This window comes from Rhineura floridana, chromosome 3 (assembly GCF_030035675.1).
Source record: "Rhineura floridana isolate rRhiFlo1 chromosome 3, rRhiFlo1.hap2, whole genome shotgun sequence".
Taxonomy (NCBI): domain Eukaryota; kingdom Metazoa; phylum Chordata; class Lepidosauria; order Squamata; family Rhineuridae; genus Rhineura; species Rhineura floridana.
This window is the reverse complement of record NC_084482.1, coordinates 30,706,222-30,724,570: the sequence shown is the minus strand read 5'-3', so window position 1 is coordinate 30,724,570 and position 18,349 is coordinate 30,706,222. Positions and strand designations below refer to the sequence as shown.

Genomic DNA, 18,349 nt, shown 5'->3' with positions numbered 1-18,349 from the left:
AGGGAAAATACTCCATTTAGCCATTTTTTTTGAAAAATATTTTCCTAGAGTTATGAGTAGATCCTTGATAGATCAAGTAGATCAACCATAAGGACTTATTTGGGCCCTTGTTGCATTATCTTTGGACTAGAGATTTTCAGATTACCAACCATCAAAGTGCAATGTTGGATAGGGAAAAGTGATAAATTAAGAACAGAATTGGTTTTTTTTACTGCTGTCAGGATCCTAACAATCTTGTTCAAGCACCAAAAGGCTGTTGCAACACGAGCTTGCTGGGGAATATAAAGTCCAGCCCATCTTCCTTTTCCCTGGCAGTCTCTTTATTAAGAACCGGTTTTACTGAAGTTCTTAAAAAGAGGTAAAGTAGGAAGGGGGATAAAGAGGATATATTATTAAAAGTTTAAGTACTATGGCAGCAGCTTCTATTTCAAAGCAGTTTTTTAGCCTCTTGCCACAGGCCCTCCACAATCTTGCTACTAGATTCTTTTAGCAGAGGATGTTTCGAATGCAGGATGTGGGAGGGATAGGTGAAGGCAAGACCTGGTCTGTCAAAAATTGGTTGGCCCTAGCAGATGTTGGTGTTCCATTTGGGCTTCACGTCAGGCAGCAAAATGTCTTGGGCCAGCGCTGCTACTTTTACTGCTCCCCCCCCCCAAAGTCAGTCCTGAACACTAGGCAGACCTTTCCCAAACATCCAGGTGTTAATTTCTCTCCTGTTAAGGTTGCCAACTCATTTTCTGCCAGTGCTCGTCTGCTTTTGAAAGCTGTTTAAGTAGATGTAGATGACATTTCTCTTGGCATGAGAGCTGGGAATCCTACATGCTGTTAGTGCAGCTATTACCGGGAGCTCAATTTAAAGATGCTAAAACTGATTAATAAGCTTTGCTGCACTAGAAGGAATATAAATCAATAACTGCCCATGACAACTGTGATGTGCAAGTAATGGGATTAATTCAGAAGAAGCCCTGGAGAATCTGTAATCACTCTATTGTCAATTTCATAATCTTACTGCTCCATTTCAAGGGAGGGGGTGGCAGATTGCAGACTCTCCTGACACCATTTTAAAAATATAAAACAGTTGCTTGTTTGGCTAATAACTAGCTCCACCTAAGCAAATGGGGCTTTCATTTGCAATCAGCCTGTTTCAAAACGCCCCCTTGTGACAAAGGGGCATCACTACAATAATTTGGTTGCTTGTCTGGGCCTAACTTGATTCTATTTAGGCTCTTGCAGCATTAACAACCTGGTCATATTTTCTCATATACAATTTACGCTTTGGTTTAAAGCATCTGTTCTGAAAAGTAAATATTGTTTCCAAGGACATAGGCTTTGGATTGGAGCATTCTTATAAGGATATTCTACACAGAGACCCTAACCCTGCACAGATAGACCTCAAAGTGGGTGGTTAATCTGTGGAAATCTTGGGGAAGGGACTGAAAAGGATTTCCAATAGCCTGAACTTCAGGGCTATGCATTGCTCTTTATTCCTCCCAATAACTAGTAGAAGCAGAATATATTAGAAAAAATAAGCAAATGTAAGCAGGTCTGCACAATCTATGCAGAGTTGTTTCAGTAATTAGACCATAGCTCACAGGTTGGGCAACAGCCTTCCCCAATCTGATGTTCTCCAGATGCTTTGGAAGCTTTGAGCATCTTTAAACTTTCCAGCAGTACTACAGCACTGGCTGGGGCAGATGAGAGCTACAGCTTAAAACATCTGCAGGGCACCAGATTGGGAAGGCTGATTTAGAACATCCATATGTCATCTCTGGTATAAAGTTCAAGGTTGCTACCTAACCATATATAAAGACAAAATTACATATACCAATCTAAACACTAAAGGCAGAAGCAGATATGTAAAAATGATAAGAACAGACTTATGCAGAAGTCAGTTTTTACGTGGTACTTAAGAATTTATTTCCTAGATCAGACCAGATACTTTTGGAAAACACAAGACCATGGCTTGAAGGGAACAGCCCTCTCCCATTGGAATGTTCTTAGCATTTGGTCCTCAGGGGCACATTACTTTTGAGCAAAGTGATTCCATTGAGCTATCATGACTCATAACTGTTGATAGCCTTATTCTACATGAACAGGCATATAGTTGTCCAGGGTCTCAGGGGGTCTTAGTCCCCTTATTTGTTTGGGAGCAGGGTCCCTATCTCCAGCATCCTACAGGCCACCGAGAAGAGTCTTCTAACATGCATCCTTGTCTTTTGCTGCCAATCAGAGTAAAGGAGGTGAGTTAGCCGCTGAGAAGACTCTTCTCAGTAGCTAATGCTCCCCTTTCACACTTTTGGGCTCCTAGGAACATCTGTTGTTGTGAGAGAAGGTATTAACAAGGATCTCATTCTCAACCCAGCAAGGAAAAGGGGGGAGGGGGCGTGGCTGTGACTATCATGAAGGGACCCTGTACTTCTGAATTTTCCACTACGCTACTGTTCATGAATGCCTAGTCCTTTTTTAGAACTATCTCTGCATTAATGATTTTCACCAGCACTTGCAAAAATTAATTTCTCAAGTCAGTTATGCATCCTGTGAAGACATACTTCCTCTTGTCTGTTCTGAACCTACTACAAATCTACATGGTTGGGTGATTCTAAACTCTTATATGATGAGAGAAGAAGCAAAATAAATTCTCTAAACCTCTCTGTTCAGTTTAGAAAGCTTCTCTTGCACACGTACATCTTTTATTTTTTTCTTTAAAAAATCCCATAGTTAACCATAGTTAACGGTAATATTGCACTTGCTTTGATTTTAGAAGGTCCCAGGTTCAATCCCGGCTTCTCAGTTAAAAAAGATCAGGATGTCGATGATGTAAAAGACCCCAGCCTGAGATCTGCTGTCAGACCAACATGAGGTTAGATGGGAAATAGTCTGCTGTGGTATAAGCAGAGCTGCCCCTAGGCACCAGGAAGCGGGGCAGTTGCCCCGGGTCCTGCACTTTGGGGGGACCCATGCTTGGGGATCTGCTCACCAGCCGGCTCCTCCCTGCCTGCCTGCTCGCCTTCCCCACGCTAGGCAGGGCGCAGCACTCTATCTCTCTCTTTGTCTCCGCCTGGGACGGGGGCTCGCTCGCCTGCCTGTCTGCCTGCCATGCTGAAGCTGCCGCCGCTCCTGCTGCAGTCAGCGAGCGGTAGCCGGCCCGGGGACAGCGAGCTGGGCCGGCAGTTCCGGGACTGGTGCCTGCGCACCTACAGTAACTCAACCAAGACCAAGATGGTGACCCAGAGCAAATGTGGGGAGCCCCCAACTATGCTTTTGCCCCGGGCCTCTCACATGCTAAGGGAGGACCTGGGTATAAGGCAGCTTCCTATTGGACCGCTAGATGTTGCTGAACTCCCATCATATCTGGCTTTTGGCCATGCTTGTTGTGGCTGATGGGAGTTGTAGTTCAGCAATATCTGGAGGGACAAAGGTTTTGCTTTTCTTTGTAAAGAAGATAACATTTAAAGTATTCATACTCCATTGTTTAATCAAAAAGGCTCTCAGCAGCTCTTTTTTAAAAAATGGTGCAGTTGATGCGGATTTTGTTTGATATTGGTACAGAATGTTGGATTCACTTTTTGCTTAACCCTGTATACACACAGTTAATGGGGATGGGGGCAGGGAAATTCACTGCTGCTGTTCCTTGCCTGTGACAACATTGATATATATGAGGCCCGCTGTCCAAGATGCAGAACCATGCATTGGTTCTTCAGGTAAGTCTTTTTTTCCTCCGTTAAAGGGACTGGAATGTTCATGCAGATCTTTAAAAAAATAAAAAAGGCCTCTTCCTGCGTGGGAACCCGCTAGCTAGGGAAGCTGCACCACTGGGGCAGCACAAACCTACAGCTTTGCTTTGTCATCGGGAAATGCCTGGTCTATTACAGCGGGAGAACCTTGCCACATGGTCCCATTCCGCCTCCACTCCCCTTTGATTAGCGAGAAGATGAGGCCTGTGTTATGCCGATCAATGGGAAGAGGTCAGAGTGCTTGTCTTCAGTGCAGCAAAACAGAAAAAGCAACGTCTGGGTTTTTCTTTTCTACCTCCAGCTTCCGAAGTCTCCTCTGCTGAGCACTAGAGGAAGAGGAAGCTGCCCTCCGCTAATTACTCTCTCCCCCTTGTCGTTTGGGAGATGGCGTGGAGGAGGAGGAGGAGGTCAAAATAATGCTTGGCTGTAAGCAACATGTTCCTGGCTTACAGAGCTGGCACAGTGTTTTTTGGGGGGGGGGTTGTCCTCAGTAAAAATTAATGTTCTCTCTCACACACACACACACTCCCTCCCTTGTGGTATGCCAGAGGGGCTTCTCAAGGGTCTTCCACCTTTGGGTCTTTTTGGTTTAGAAAAAAGGCCAGTAAGGGAGGGTTATGATAGAGGTGTATACAATTATGCACAGAGTGGAGAAAGTGGGTAAGGAGAAGGTTTTCTCCCTCAAAACACTAGATGTCTGGGTCATCCAATTGGGGTGAATGTGGGAAGAGCTAAGACAGACAAAAAGAAGTATTTCTTCACACAGTGGATAGTTAAACTATTACATTTGCTCCCACAAGAGGTTGTGTGATGGGCCCCCAACTTGGATAGCTTGAAAACAGGATTAGGCAGCTCCATGAAGGATAATGCTAATAGTGGCATCTAGCCCTCAGAGGCAGTATGTATTTGAATACCAGTTGCTGGAAATCGCAGGTGAGAGAGTACCATTGTGATTGTGGGCTTCCCAGAGGCATCGGGTTGGCCACTGTGAGAACAGGATGCTGGACTAGATGGGCCACTGGCCTGATCCAGCAGGCTCTTCTTGTGTTCTTATGTCCCCGACTGCATTTTATCCTCAAACGTTTCCCCCAATCGCAACCTCCTTCCCCTGTTCAAGGCTTCCCAAGACTTTTTGCTGTCAGAGGTGAAGAACAAGATGGTGCCCCCATTCATTCCACGTACAGAAACTGAGCAGACTGGCTGAGCTGAATCTTCCTTTGAGAACGGTGATGGGACAGAATGCCCTCCCCACACCTGAGGGCACAGGGCAGACCACACAGCCCACAGTTCTGTCTGCTTTCTGCCCCTCAGGACCTGCTGCTTAGGGCAGCTGCTTTATTTTGTCTAATGGTAGGGCTGGCCCTGTTCCATACAACTCAGTGAAGCAAAGGGAAGGAGTAGTAATTGGGGTCACACTTACATCCCACTTCAGGCACTTAGGATTGTAAGATGTAGGACAGGGGAGGAACATGAGCGGCCTTTCCCCCTTTTTGCTCCATTCAATTGTACACAGAAAAAAGCGGGCTAGAATAAAAATGGGGAAGCCAAATTGCCCCCCTGCCCTTAATGTCTCAAGGGTCTCAGCTGGGATGTGGGGCTGTGCTCCCTTTTGAGAGACAAGGGCCATTGTTCAGTGGCAGAGCACATGCTAGGCTAGGAGGAAACGCAAAAGACCTGGTGGGGAAGGGCTGTAGCTCAGTGGCAGAGCATCTGCTTTGCATGCAGAAGGTCCCAGGGTCAATCCCCAGCATCTCCAGATAGGGCTGGGAGAGACCCCTATCTGCAATCCTAGAGAGCTGCTGCCAGTTAGTGTTGACAACGCTGAGCTAGATGGCCTGACTTGGTACAAAGCACTTTGGGGGGATTTCCCCTGATTAACCTGGAGAGCGTGACATGCTGTTGTCTCAGGCAGAAGCCTTTGCTGCCTTAGTTAAAGAGGGGGAAGCCCCAATCCCTTTTTTACCCCAAAGATGGTCAGCTGTCATCAGGTGCAAAAAGTGAGTGGGCCAGGGTTTTTTGTTTTTAATGACAGCTTTAAAATCTAAAGACTATGCTTTTGATTCTAGTACCTAGGTGGCTGGATCTCATGCTGGGTTGCTTTCTGGTCTCGTGCACAGTAACCTCCACAGGGCAAGCGTAGGATTCAGTCCCCTCCGAAACAATATAAAAGACCAAATGAACAGTCACAAACATACTTTAAGGTGTCTTTCTTTTTCCTCCAAAAATATCAGAGGAAGGCCAGGATTCAGGGTTGTGGCCTATTCAGCACCACCTCAATCTAAGGACATAGGAAGATGCCTTATACTGAGTCAGCCTATTGGTCCATCTAGCCGAATGTTGTCTTCACTGACTGGCAGCAGCCGTCCAAGGTTTCAGACGGGTCTCTCCCAGTTTCATCTGGAGATGCCGGGGACTGAACCTGGGACAGATGCTCTTTCCTATTTGTGGCAGCTGGAAGAGGGAAAAAGGGGGTAATGGGCAGAGGGAGGGGAAAATATATGGGGGGAAAGGGCTTCTTTAAGAATAAATGGCAAGACTAATCAGTACAACAAAGTGAAACGAATTGCAGAAATACAACAACCTCCTGTTATCAAACACAAAGTCCAAAGGTATCTAAACACAGTGTTCTCTTCCACAACCAACTCTCTTAAAATAAACAGCTTTTTTGCAATTTAACCTTGTGCATGTTCAAGAATGAAAATGAACTGTTATTCTTGCTGAGAATATTTTCTTGTCTGCCCCCCAATCTCTTTGCCATCTTCCCCCTACTTAAAAAGGGCACTCCTGCCCCCTCAAAGCACGGCCATCTCTCAGAAGTGCATCAGTCGTGTATTAATGTTGTTTGTTAATCAGACGAGGGCGGAAGGCGGAGGGGGTGTTTCTAGGTTAGACTTAACTTGAGCTCTGTTTCCTCTCATGAAAAACTAAACACTGAGGCCCAATTCCAGTTTTGCAAACTGACCATAACCTGGATGAGTTAAGCATTCAGAGATTCAGGGAGGCTAAGGCCATCAATGGCTACTAGCCACGATGACAGTGCCCTCCTCCAGTATCAGAGATGGTATGCCTATGCGTACAAGCTGCTGCACAGCAGGAATGGGGAATTTGGGGCCTTCCAGCTGTTGCTCTCATCAGCCCTAGCAAGCATGGCCAATGGGGCAGGGAGGATGGGAGCTGCAGTTTAGCAACTTCTGGAGGAGCACAGATTTCCCGCTCCTGCTGCAGAGTACAGATGGGGAGAGTGCCATTGTTATAAGGGCCTATTTGTGAGCTTCCCATAGGCACTTGTTTGGCTACTGGGAGCATGCTGGACAAGATGAGCCTTAGGCCTGATCCAGCAGGGCTCATCTTATGTTCTTAGGGGAGGAACCTGTTCTTTTGCAATTTGGTAGGCAAACCTTAGACAGCGTTTCTGGCAATGTAATATAAATGGTGTGGATTGCAAAGTGACTTTGCAAGACAGCGCACCCATGTGCTTTAGTTTAGAGCATGCCCTATAGAAATCAGGTTGACATTTTAACAATTGCCCCTGCTCCTATCTTGCTTCCTCTGGGGCTTGCAGCCTTCCTACCGTTTCTGCTGAAACTGGCAGTTTCAATCATTATAAGCATATGCTGTTACATGCTCACCAAGCAACTAATTGCCCAGCCCTGGAGAGCTGTATATCACCCCAAGAGCAGCCTGTGACACAGTTTGGATTCCCTTGAAAGCAGAAGGAGGGAAATTTGGGGGCATGTTAGCTATGAGAATTATTCCATTCTGGTTCAGGAAACGCTTAATCGAGGACTTAATATAAACCAAGATTTACTTCCAAAACTGATTGCAATGCCAGAGCTCACCATTAGAATTTATCAAAGAATAATTCAGGAAAAGAGTGTATCTGAGCATATGCAGGCCAGTGAATCTGTTCTTCCATACTGGGCAATCAGAGCCTCCCTCCATGCAGCAAGAACTGGGAAGCAGGGCTTTCTAATACAGGCTCCACATTCAGCAACTCTTATTGGGCTGATCTGAACATACAATGTTGCAGTTGTCCACCAATGAAATGCAGCCTCCTCTGGAATGGAACACAGACGATAAAAGCACAATTAGCGTTGAAACAACTGCTTTTTGTTTCCATATCATTCAAAAGGAAAATTGAGTTTCATATTTGTTTGGATCCGCTTCTTAGGACCATTATGCAAATTCTGTTTTACAGCTGAAGTGTTGATAAGCGTCAACATCAGTCAGTAAATTTACAGCAGAGAATCAATAAATAAAACCCAACTACTGTACACCTTGCTCACAAGCATCAGCCCTGTTCAGCCCCTGGAATACTGAGGCTGAGAGAAAGTTACTCTCTTTTAAAGCAACCTTCTCCAACCTGGTACCCTTCACATATTTTGGACTATTGTTCCCATCAGCTTTAGCCATCATCACTGGGATGGACATTGTAGTTCAAAACACCTGGAAGGTGCCAGGTTGCATAAGATTGGAAGTTTCTCCCAGGGCTGTGGAGTCGGTATGTCAAACCTTCGACTCCGACTCCTCTATTTTTCTACTGTCCGACTCCAACTCCTTCATAAATGGCAAATGTATATTAATTTTTCTACTGTCTGACTCTGACTCCTTCATAAATGGCAAATGTATATTAAAGTATTAATATTAATAAATTAATATTAATATTAAAATATTAATTTTATTTTGAAGTCGGAGTCAGTACATTTCTACCGACTCCGACCCACCCAAAATTGCTTCCGACTCCACGACTCCAACTCCAACTCCACAGCCCTGGTTTCTCCCCTGTATTAAAATGGGAGGAAGAGACTATAAACACCAGGGTCACAATCCAGTGATGAGTTTGGTCATGGTGTGCCTAAAACCATTTATTTCTATTGGTTTTAAACGCAGTCAACTCTGTCTTGGATATTGACTCAGATTTGAAGATATTAGTTTACTCCTTTGATCTTGAATTAATTTAATGTACATTACTGAGCAATACCACTGATTGCAGTTATTTAACTCCTGATTAATCCACAGCCAGATTAGACTGGTATTATCTGATAGTCAAACTTTTAAATTCTTGGTTATTTGTCATGTTTTAATAGTACTCATTCTATCATTCTTAATGACATTTCATTTTCTTTAATAGAGCAACTTGCATTATCCAAATTAACCAATGAATTGCAAATTTAAATTGTCCGTTTTACTTATTTAAGTTCTATAAACAACAAGTCTTTTTAAGTAGATGACTTTATCCCAGTCTGCATCTGTACTGGAATTGTTTCAAAGCTGTTTTTATTGTTGTGTGCCACTCTGGGCTTCTTTTGGAAGGAAGAACAGGATATGAATTTAGCAACAACAACTTTATAGTTTTCACAGAATATGGAATTCAACTGTATTTCAAAGTATTTATTTTATTTTTAGTGTGTCCACACCAATGCAGTTTTCTACTAAACCCAGTGTGTGAAGTGCCATACAAAACCAATTTTTAAAAATATAGTTAAAGCAATCCACATACACACAAAATAAAACTAGCAATATATCAAAATACAAACAAGGGAGAAAATGGCACATCTTGTTTTTTTTCAATTAATTTTTATTCAATTTTTCAAAATCAAGACAATACAAAAAGAAAAACACAAATTAAAACTAATACAATAAAAAAGAAAAAAAGAAAAAAAAGAAAAACTATTGACTTCCGATTTGTCGTAGTTCAGCTATAGGTCTATAATATATAACAAACCTGTCTCTTGATAAATTATAAAATCACCTTCCTCCAGCAGTTATCTTAGTTGGTATCAAATCTCATTAACATCATATCATTTTATTCTTCTACAAAAAGTCAAAGAGAAGTTTCCAATCCTTGAGATATATGTCCATAATTTTTTTTCTAGATAAACATGTCAATTAATCCAACTCTTCAAGTCTATTAAATCCAGTAATTTCAAATCGCTCTTCTTCCTTTATCCGTGTTGATTCCATCTTCCATCTTCCATCTTTACGCACCCAATAATCTTGCTGTCATAGTCATATAATAAGAGTCTAATAGGGATTTCCGTCATCACAAATATTTTCTTGCCATCATTTCCGAACGTATCACTGAAGTATTGTTGCAGAACCGCATCTCTGTTCCTCTCTTTTACAGAATGCACTAGCACATCTCTTGAAGGGTTTTTCATTGTCACAAAACAGGAATTAATTCTGTAAACTTTCTCCATTTCAAGTTCCATCAAATCCTTCCAGTCCATGAATTTTTTCGAACCGATGATATCTTTATCTCCAATCTCTTCACCAATTCCTTCAGGGACAGTGCTGAATTCCAAACAGTAATATTTGTCTCCAGGATCCATCACAGCCAGGAAATCCAAATCTTTTTCCAAGACCATATTTAATCCAATCTCCAGGGCTTGAACCTTCCCTTTAATTTTTCTTTCATCCTTTTTTAATTTTCCAAATTTATCTTTGTTCTCCTTTCTCATAGAATCCTGAATTTCTTTCAGCTCCTGTCTCATTTCGCCAAATCCACTTATCATCACTTGTCTGTTATCTCTGAGTTCTTGTTTTGTTAGCTTAATCTCATTCATTATTTTCTGAAACATATCTAAAGAGAAAGTCCCTTCTTGTACATCCATGATCTCAACCACCTTCTTGATTGTCATTCTTAAAACCAAAAAAAACACAATCCCTTCAATTTCCAATGTCCCAAGCAAAGAACAGTTTATTTCTTTATCCAGTTACAAAGGAGTTAATCTTTCAAGCCAGCTGATGTCACCCTCTAGACAAGACGAACTGCCTTATCTCTTGTATGTCCAAAAGTGCCCAAACAACTTTAATTCACAGCATCCAAATAATTAGTAGCAGGAAGAATGAGCAGATACGTCAAAAAAAAAAAAAGTAAACAGGAAAAATAGTCCCAGACATATATTACTCAAAAGTCTTCTAAATAAAAAAAAACTTTTTTCTCTTTAAATTAGAAACCCCTCAGCCGTTTGTAATCTTTATAATGCTGAATTCCATGCCAGCTTTTTGCAATAAAAAGAAAGATAAACTATTTCTATTTTCTTCCCCTTAGCTCCGTGAATAAAAGAGAAAGCTATGACTCACCCAGGGTTTCTTAATTGCTGGTTCTTTGACAAATCTCTTTAGCTGTATTGATAACAAAATAATGAGAAAAGACAGGAGAATGCTTGCCTGTTAATCCGTTTTTCTTTGAAGAAAAAAAAAACAGCTCACTTAATCAGTTGAGCTGGTTGGAAATCCTAGCTCCGTCCGAGCTGCTGGAAGACCTTCTTTCACAGAATTCCAGCCTCCAACAAACACAACAAAGCTCTGTGGAAAATCTCTACGTTTCTTCCTTATCCAGAAGAAATTTTCCCCAGTCAAAAAGCCCTTCTGACTGGTTTTTAAACTGAAAAAGTTTCCACCAAGACGGGAGCCCGTCCCAGAGGCAGCACAGGCGGAGCGATTCCTCCTGGGAAGTCCAGAAAATGGCACATCTCGTGAGTACTTACTCAGAAGTAAGTTCCATTGTGTTCCATGGTGCTTACTGTCAAATAAGTGTGAATAGGACTGGAACTTTAGCCAAAATTTTAAATAAAACTGTGTCAGCCCACCCATAACACCCTCTGAAAAGGCCACCTTATCATATGCCAATGTAAGCTGTTCAGGGCTGGCCCTACCATTAGGCAGAGTGAGACAGCTGCCTCAGGCATCAGATGCTGCTGGTGGTGAGATTTATTTATTTATTTATTACATTTATATACCGCCCCATAGCCGAAGCTCTGGGTGGTTTACAGCCATTAAATGTTGGAGGACAGAGCTGTGTGCACTACCAGCCTGCTCTGTGCCCCAAAGTTAACATGCTGTCTTCAAGTGTGGACGACAATGTCCCATCACTGGTAAGATTCAAATGCCATTCTGGTTGGTTTTTGTCTATGTGGAATTTGGGGAACACACACCATTTTGCCCTTTGCCTCAAACAGCAAAATATTTTGGTCCAGGTAGGCCTGAAGCTAGGCTCAGGTGAGCCTAGTGTCTCCCACAAAGCAGGGCCAGCCTGCATCCTGTGTAAAGGAGGGGATGAAGAACAGAGCCTTTCTGGCAGATCTGAGGGCACATACTAAAACATATATATGGAGCTTGCACTTAATAGTCTTTGGCACACACTCTTGGTCTCCATACCCTACATGTAAGTAATAATCACATTCTTTCCCTGACAACCATTTCTCTTCACCTTCCTCTCCTGACACCCCTTGGTCTATTGCAAACTAGGATCAGATATTTGGTTATAGTGCTGCTGGTGACCTGCCAAGACCTTTGCAAGTTATAGTTCCCTCTCCTACTAATAAGCTGCAAGCAAAACTAGCTGCTGATTATTATTAACTCTGTATAGGGAATGAACTGGTTACTGGAATAGAGATGGATAATGTAGGTCTCTATGATTCACTAGAAAAGACGATAATGCTAGGAAAAACAGAAGGGAGTAGAAAAAGTGGAAGACCAAACAAGAGATGGATTGATTCTATAAAGGAAGCCACAGACCTGAATTTACAGAATATGAACAGGGTGGTTCACAACAGATGCTACTGGAAGTCGCTGATTCATAGGGTCGCCATAAATCATAATCAACTTGAAGGCATATAACAACAAATGTAAGTCTCTACCTGGTGCTTTCTTATATTGCCACAATCACCCAGTTTGCTACACCACATTACCAGCACCCTCTTCTGGCCATAACAATGAGATCAGCACACCTACCAGATTGTCCAACTTGAGGGCCTACAGCAATCTAAACTAGGGTTGGATGCTTATAACTGCTGCAGATCTGGAATGGTTGTTTAACAGGATTTATAAACCAGTTTAGACTGTAAACTGACAAGAGCACTATTATGTTTTAACTTTTGTACAGCCCATAGGTCTCTGAGTTACTTTACAAATGACATAATTTTATGGTCTCATCCATACCATACATGTTAAGCATACTTACAAAGCGCATAGCTTCCCCTAAAGCATACTGGGAACTGTAGTTTGCTACAGGTGCTAGGAAACATAGCTCTGTGAGGGGTAAACTACAATTCCCAAGAGTCTTTGGGGGAAGCCATACACTTTAAATGTATGGTGTGGATGTGATCCATGAAGATAGCTCTTGTAATCCTGCTGCTGAAAGCACTTGGGAGGGAAAGGGGCTGGCCTTGAAATTTGACCCCTACCCCCTTGCTCTTTCAGGCCCCCCTTTTGTATGCTCAGGATTCTACCCACCATACCTGTGAGTTGTACTTTCGGCACATCAGTCTGTCTCTTGAGTTCTTGACCTCCAGTTTTGAAGTCCATCTTTTTGATTCTTCTGCTTTGGGATTGACTTAGAGCAGGCTTTATGCTCATTCTCTTTTTGGCTCTCTTCTTTGGCCTTGATGCATCTGCATTGATTAACTATTTTGACTCTTTGCTTGGCAGCCTGACTTGCTCATGGTATTGATCTAACTAAGGGCTCTGATCTTGCAAAGGGTGCTCATGGTCTACCTTGGTTTGATACCAATATAAAACTCTTCTAATGACAATGGAATTAACAATGCCCTAAAGAGCTGCTCAGGTAGTTTGTAAAATTAATTCAGAGCTGAGGGGTGATAAAAAGGTAAAGATGTCCCTGCACTTGTAGTGCGAGTCGTTTCCGACTCTTAGGGTGACATCTTGTGACGTTGACTAGGCAGACTGTATATATGGGGGGGGGATTGCCAGTTCCTTCCCCGGCCTATTGTTATTTTATTTACATTTTTATTTAAGAAAAAAATGACATCAAAGAACATGATCCAATTGAGAATTTTAATTAATTATATTTTTTTCTCTGTCATTGCCTCAGGATCAGTTACAGAACAATCCTATATGTCTACTTGGGGGCTGCTCCACATAAGCTTTTTATTGTGCATTCATAATGATTTGTGCTCATGATGGTATTGTGGCAGTTATATGTGATCCTGCTTCCAATAATGATTACCCCTGCAAAAGTTTTGGGGCAGAAATACTGCTTTGCTTCCAATCAGTGCATGCCCCATTGCCTTCTTGCTGAAATCCTGTAACTTTTCACACCACAGATGTTCCAGGGATGTTGTTTTGTTCCACTTTTGTTGCGCTACAGTGCAAGGGTGTCCCTCCAGGTGGCAATAATACGGTAACATTGGGTAACCATAGCAGAACAATGAATAAAGTGGAATGAACTGTGGATGGTCCAGTATAAACCCATCACTAATGCACTATTATTGCACCATTGATATGTTGCAGACAGAATACACCAGCAAAAAGCAATAGTTTGGAGAGGGCCTCAGAAGTAAGCCCTATTGAGTTCAGTGGGGCTTTCTCCCAGGTAAGTGCGTATAAGATTTAGAATGACTGTTTTGGGTTTTTCCTATTGCGGACTATTATAAACCATTATGGAATTCCCTGGGGTGGGGGCAATGTCTGTGCTGGTTTATGGTCCCCTACTGTCGCATGGGGTGGTGGCCTTCCTAAATTACAAATTTAATGGGGCTTCAGGGCTAGGCTTTTCCATCTTCCCAACTTAATATAAATTGAGACTGCTCCACAGCCACACAAACCACCTAATACAACTCGGTCCTACGCATGTTTAGTGGTGTGAATAAGCCCTACTGCGTTCAGTATCCAGACAGGAAACCGTGCGCAGGATTGCAGCCTTCCTTTCCCAGAGACCGGGGACGGGTGGGCCGACTGGGGGAAATCCTTACTTCAGATCGGTATCTAATAGGTTCTTGTTGCTTCTCGCCCTCCCTGTCTGCCTTGAGGTGCCATTGACGGTGCGTTCCCGCTTGCAACCGCGTGACAAGGGCCATTAGTGACCTATTAAAGACCATTAGAGCGGGAGGGGAGGGGTTCCTTACAGATGGGCATCTTTCCCCCTTCCTTCACCGGAAGGATTCTCCTGCGTGTCCCCATTTCAAAAGCAGGCAACGGAGTGGGGGTCGGAGAAAGGGGTTGGGGTGACGATTGCGCCCACCCCCCATTTTTATTTTTGCAAGTCTCCCTCGTTGCGTTGTTTTTGCCTGTAAATGGCTCCTGCACCTTTAAATAATTCATAGCGCTGTCTTTTGCCTCTGCCTCTTGCATGGGGCTGGGGAGGAGACAGCAGCAACAGCAGCAGCCCGAGCCTGGTGACATCAGCGCGAGGGTTTCAACAGCCACCTGCTCCCAGCCAGAGAGAGACACAGACAGAGAGAGAGGAGAGAGAGAGAGGAAGACAGAAACTGTTGGGAAACCCCAGGACCCTCCTCCTGCTTCCAACCCAGCTCTCCTCCCCACCCCCATCCCATCCCTTGGAGAACCCTTCCCCGCCAGGTAAGGGGCACAGGTTGCATGGACCACGAGTGGGAAGGGTGAGCGGTGCGTGGAGGGAAACCCAGATGATCCCGCTGATCCGATCCGATTCAGGCGGAGCCTGAGAGTTCTTGCTTCACCATCAGAAGGCTCCCCCCCTCTTTCCTCTGCCTGCAGCAGCTGCCGATTGGAGTCTCCTGGGTCCCAACGGCAGAAGTATTCTGGGCTGTTTCTGCCTTCCATGACAAGCTCTCTCTCAAAGGCAGTGGGGAAGAGGGGAGGGGGAGAGTGAGGGACAGACAGATCGGTGGTGGGCTAAGCCCCGTGCACGAAACAAATTGCTCCCACTTTCCAGAAGGGGAATTCAAGTTGGCTGGTGCTCCTGTGTAAAGCAAGGAGGACTTTTGGTTTGGTGATGACTGGCACCCCAAAGTCTAGGCAGGAAGCACACCTGCTTAGAAGTAGGAAATGGATATTCAGTCTTCGAAAGGGACTTGGAAGTTGTTTGGAAATCCAGGATTCTGGAGCTTCTTTGAAAGATACACTTGGAGAGATGTTATCTAGTGGTTAGAGCAAGGACACCTGGGTAATTCTATTAAAAGGGTATTTGCCCCTGGAGTGGCCACCTTTCTTTTGTCCCTCACTTGGCTGTCCTTTTTGGCTTAACACCATTAGAAACTTGACTCAGGGTTTTGAACATTCATTCATGAGGAAGTACCATTGGGATGACAACCAGGGAGATCGCAGTCCTGCAGAGCAGGAGCAGAACCTGAAATACAGGGGGGCCTCATGGGTGAGTGTGATACGCTGAGTGTTGGGATGACTCTGGGAAGAAGATATGCGCAAATCAATTTTTGTGTGGCTATGTTGTGAGCTCTATTGCTGTTTTTCCTCAGTTTCCCCCTGTAAAATTGGGGTCCCATTTCTATACCCCATGCAGTGAATGAATGAGCTTGCAGAGTTCATGAATAATTGAATGAATGAATGAGCTTCCTTGCTCCAATACTTTGGTGGCCTTAATTTGCAAGGCACCTTCAGAAGAGTCTCCCCCCTTTAGCCTGGATGAAGTGGGACATTCCAACTGAGAATTATCTCATAGGACCTCTTGTGCTGTTTTACATCTTGAGCACCAGAAAATGTCTGACTTTGCCCTCTGAGGCCAGCAATGCTGTCAAGGATCCTCATATTTTGGGGGAGGATGGCTCTGCTTTGGAACCCTTCACCACTGTCCTAATGATAGGACCATACATGCTCTGGCCATATGATAACTTGCAGCCTTGGCCATAGCATTATTTGAATTCAGCTGGATGGTGAGTATGCACACACCCAATGGGGTGACACTTCTTGGCATGACTAGGGTAGACAGCCTAGTAGTGGTGGGTTTCCTGAATTTCCTATTGGCCTGAGGCTGTTGGCTTAGCAATTGGATGATCACTCAATACAGGCAATTTCCTTGAAGCTTGGCCATGAATGGCCCAAGACATTATGTTGCCTGAGGTGAAGAACAAGATGTCCCCCCCTCGCCCTGTTTTGAAGCTGACCAGACTGACAGCTGAACAACACTAGCAAAAGGAGGAGAGGCATGTCCTCTATCATCTATCATCTATCTACAGCAGGGCCCCGCTTATACGGCGGGTTAGGGACCAGGCCCCCGCTGTAAAGCAGATATTGCTGTAAACCGGAACCCATTGACTATAATGGGTTGCATCATGCAAAAATGACGCGAAAATGCTGCAAAATGCTGCAAAAGCACAAAATCGGCTTTAAAATGGGGTTTCTCCTAATTGAAAGCTGCCGCATCAGCGGAACGCCAGAAAACAGAACGCCATAAAGCGGGGCCCTACTCTATCTATCTATCTATCTATCTATCTATCTATCTATCTATCTATCTATCTATCTATCTATCTATCTAATCTCCTGCCCTTCCCCCCAGTAGCAGCTCAGGGCATCCTTGAGTGCACCTAAGAGCAGCAGGGTAGCTTAGGGAGTACAAGGCAGGCCACATGGCACACACAGCTCTGCTTTCTAACACCTCACTGCCATCCACCAGCATTTGCTGCCTGAGACAGCTGCCTCACTATATCTAATAGTAGGGCTGGCTCTGACCTTGGGAATGTTGCAAAGCCAGTTCCCTTGAATCTTTTTGGATTTGATGTTTCTGGGCTTGTATATTCTACCTATAGAGTGATATCTATAGTTCCAGTATGCATTGCCTACTGAACAAGGGTGTGTGTGCTTTGAACTATTCCCCCCCATTTCTGCAGCAAGAAAAGTTGGATTCTGTATTGTTCATATAAAAATGCATAATTTTGCAAAATAAGAGAAAATTGCATAATTTTTCTAAAAAGCAATTTTGTATTTTAATATTTTGCATAACTTATTCTGGTTTTCCTCTTTGTGAATAGGGATAATAAACTAGCTGGCCACTGAAAGCTTCTTCTCTAACCAACTGGAAATCTCATTTATCCATCTCTTTTGGCAAGCATTGCCCAAACATTTTCAAGTATATCTTTGCAGCCATGCTAAAAGGGAGGGAGGGAGATGAAACCAGCAGGAAACTGTATTTTTAATACCACATTCCTTGCTGTGGCAAAATCACAGCCCTTTTCATAAATGAGAGTCAGGCCCCCTTTTGAATGAGACTGGTCTATTAAAAATGTAAAGAAAGTGTTATTTTATGGTGCGTTGTTAGTCTCTGTGCAAAATGGAGCTGCCTTTGCAAGAATTTAGAATTCACAACAGTCGACAACTGTTCATGGAGGTTAAGAAACTAGAGAGATCCAATGTATGGAACAAAATGGATCATCTCTGACCACTAGGGCCATAGGAAGCCACGTTACACTGAGTCAGATCATTGGTCTATCTAGCTCAGTATTGTCTGCACTGATTTGCAGCGGCTGTCCACATTTTCAGGCAGGAGTCTTTCCCAGGCCTACCTGGAGATGCTGGGGATTGAACCTGAGACCTTCTGCATGCAAAGCAGATGCTCAACCACTGAGCTACAGCCCTTTCCCATGTTGGGAGGGCTGATAGGAGTTGTCATCAAACAACAACTGGACAGCACTACATTGGCTATCCCTGCCTTAAGGAATCCAATTCTTGTGCCGAGTTCCTTATTCTTTTTTTTTGGTGGTGGTAAAGCACATCATATCACTCAGGCATCCTTTCCAAATTGCTACGCTGCTATTTTCCATGTCTGTTTAAAGTGGTATGACACTGCTTTAAATACATAGTGCAAACACGGGCTAGGACCACAGCTCGGAGACAAATGCTATGGAGAGAAAAAAGTCTACAGAATCTGGTTAGGGGGG

General features: G+C 43.7%; 1 protein-coding gene across 2 annotated transcripts in view; it reads left to right on the top strand.

The window, feature by feature from the left end:
- The first annotated feature begins 14,881 nt into the window (after positions 1-14,881).
- The window catches only part of BAZ2A (bromodomain adjacent to zinc finger domain 2A), an 85,072-nt gene continuing 81,604 nt past the window's right edge, over positions 14,882-18,349 (top strand). For both annotated transcript variants that reach the window (XM_061615180.1, XM_061615181.1), the window contains exon 1: positions 14,882-15,059. The gene's annotated coding sequence lies outside the window, so the exon portion shown is untranslated. The remainder of the gene's footprint in view (positions 15,060-18,349) is intronic.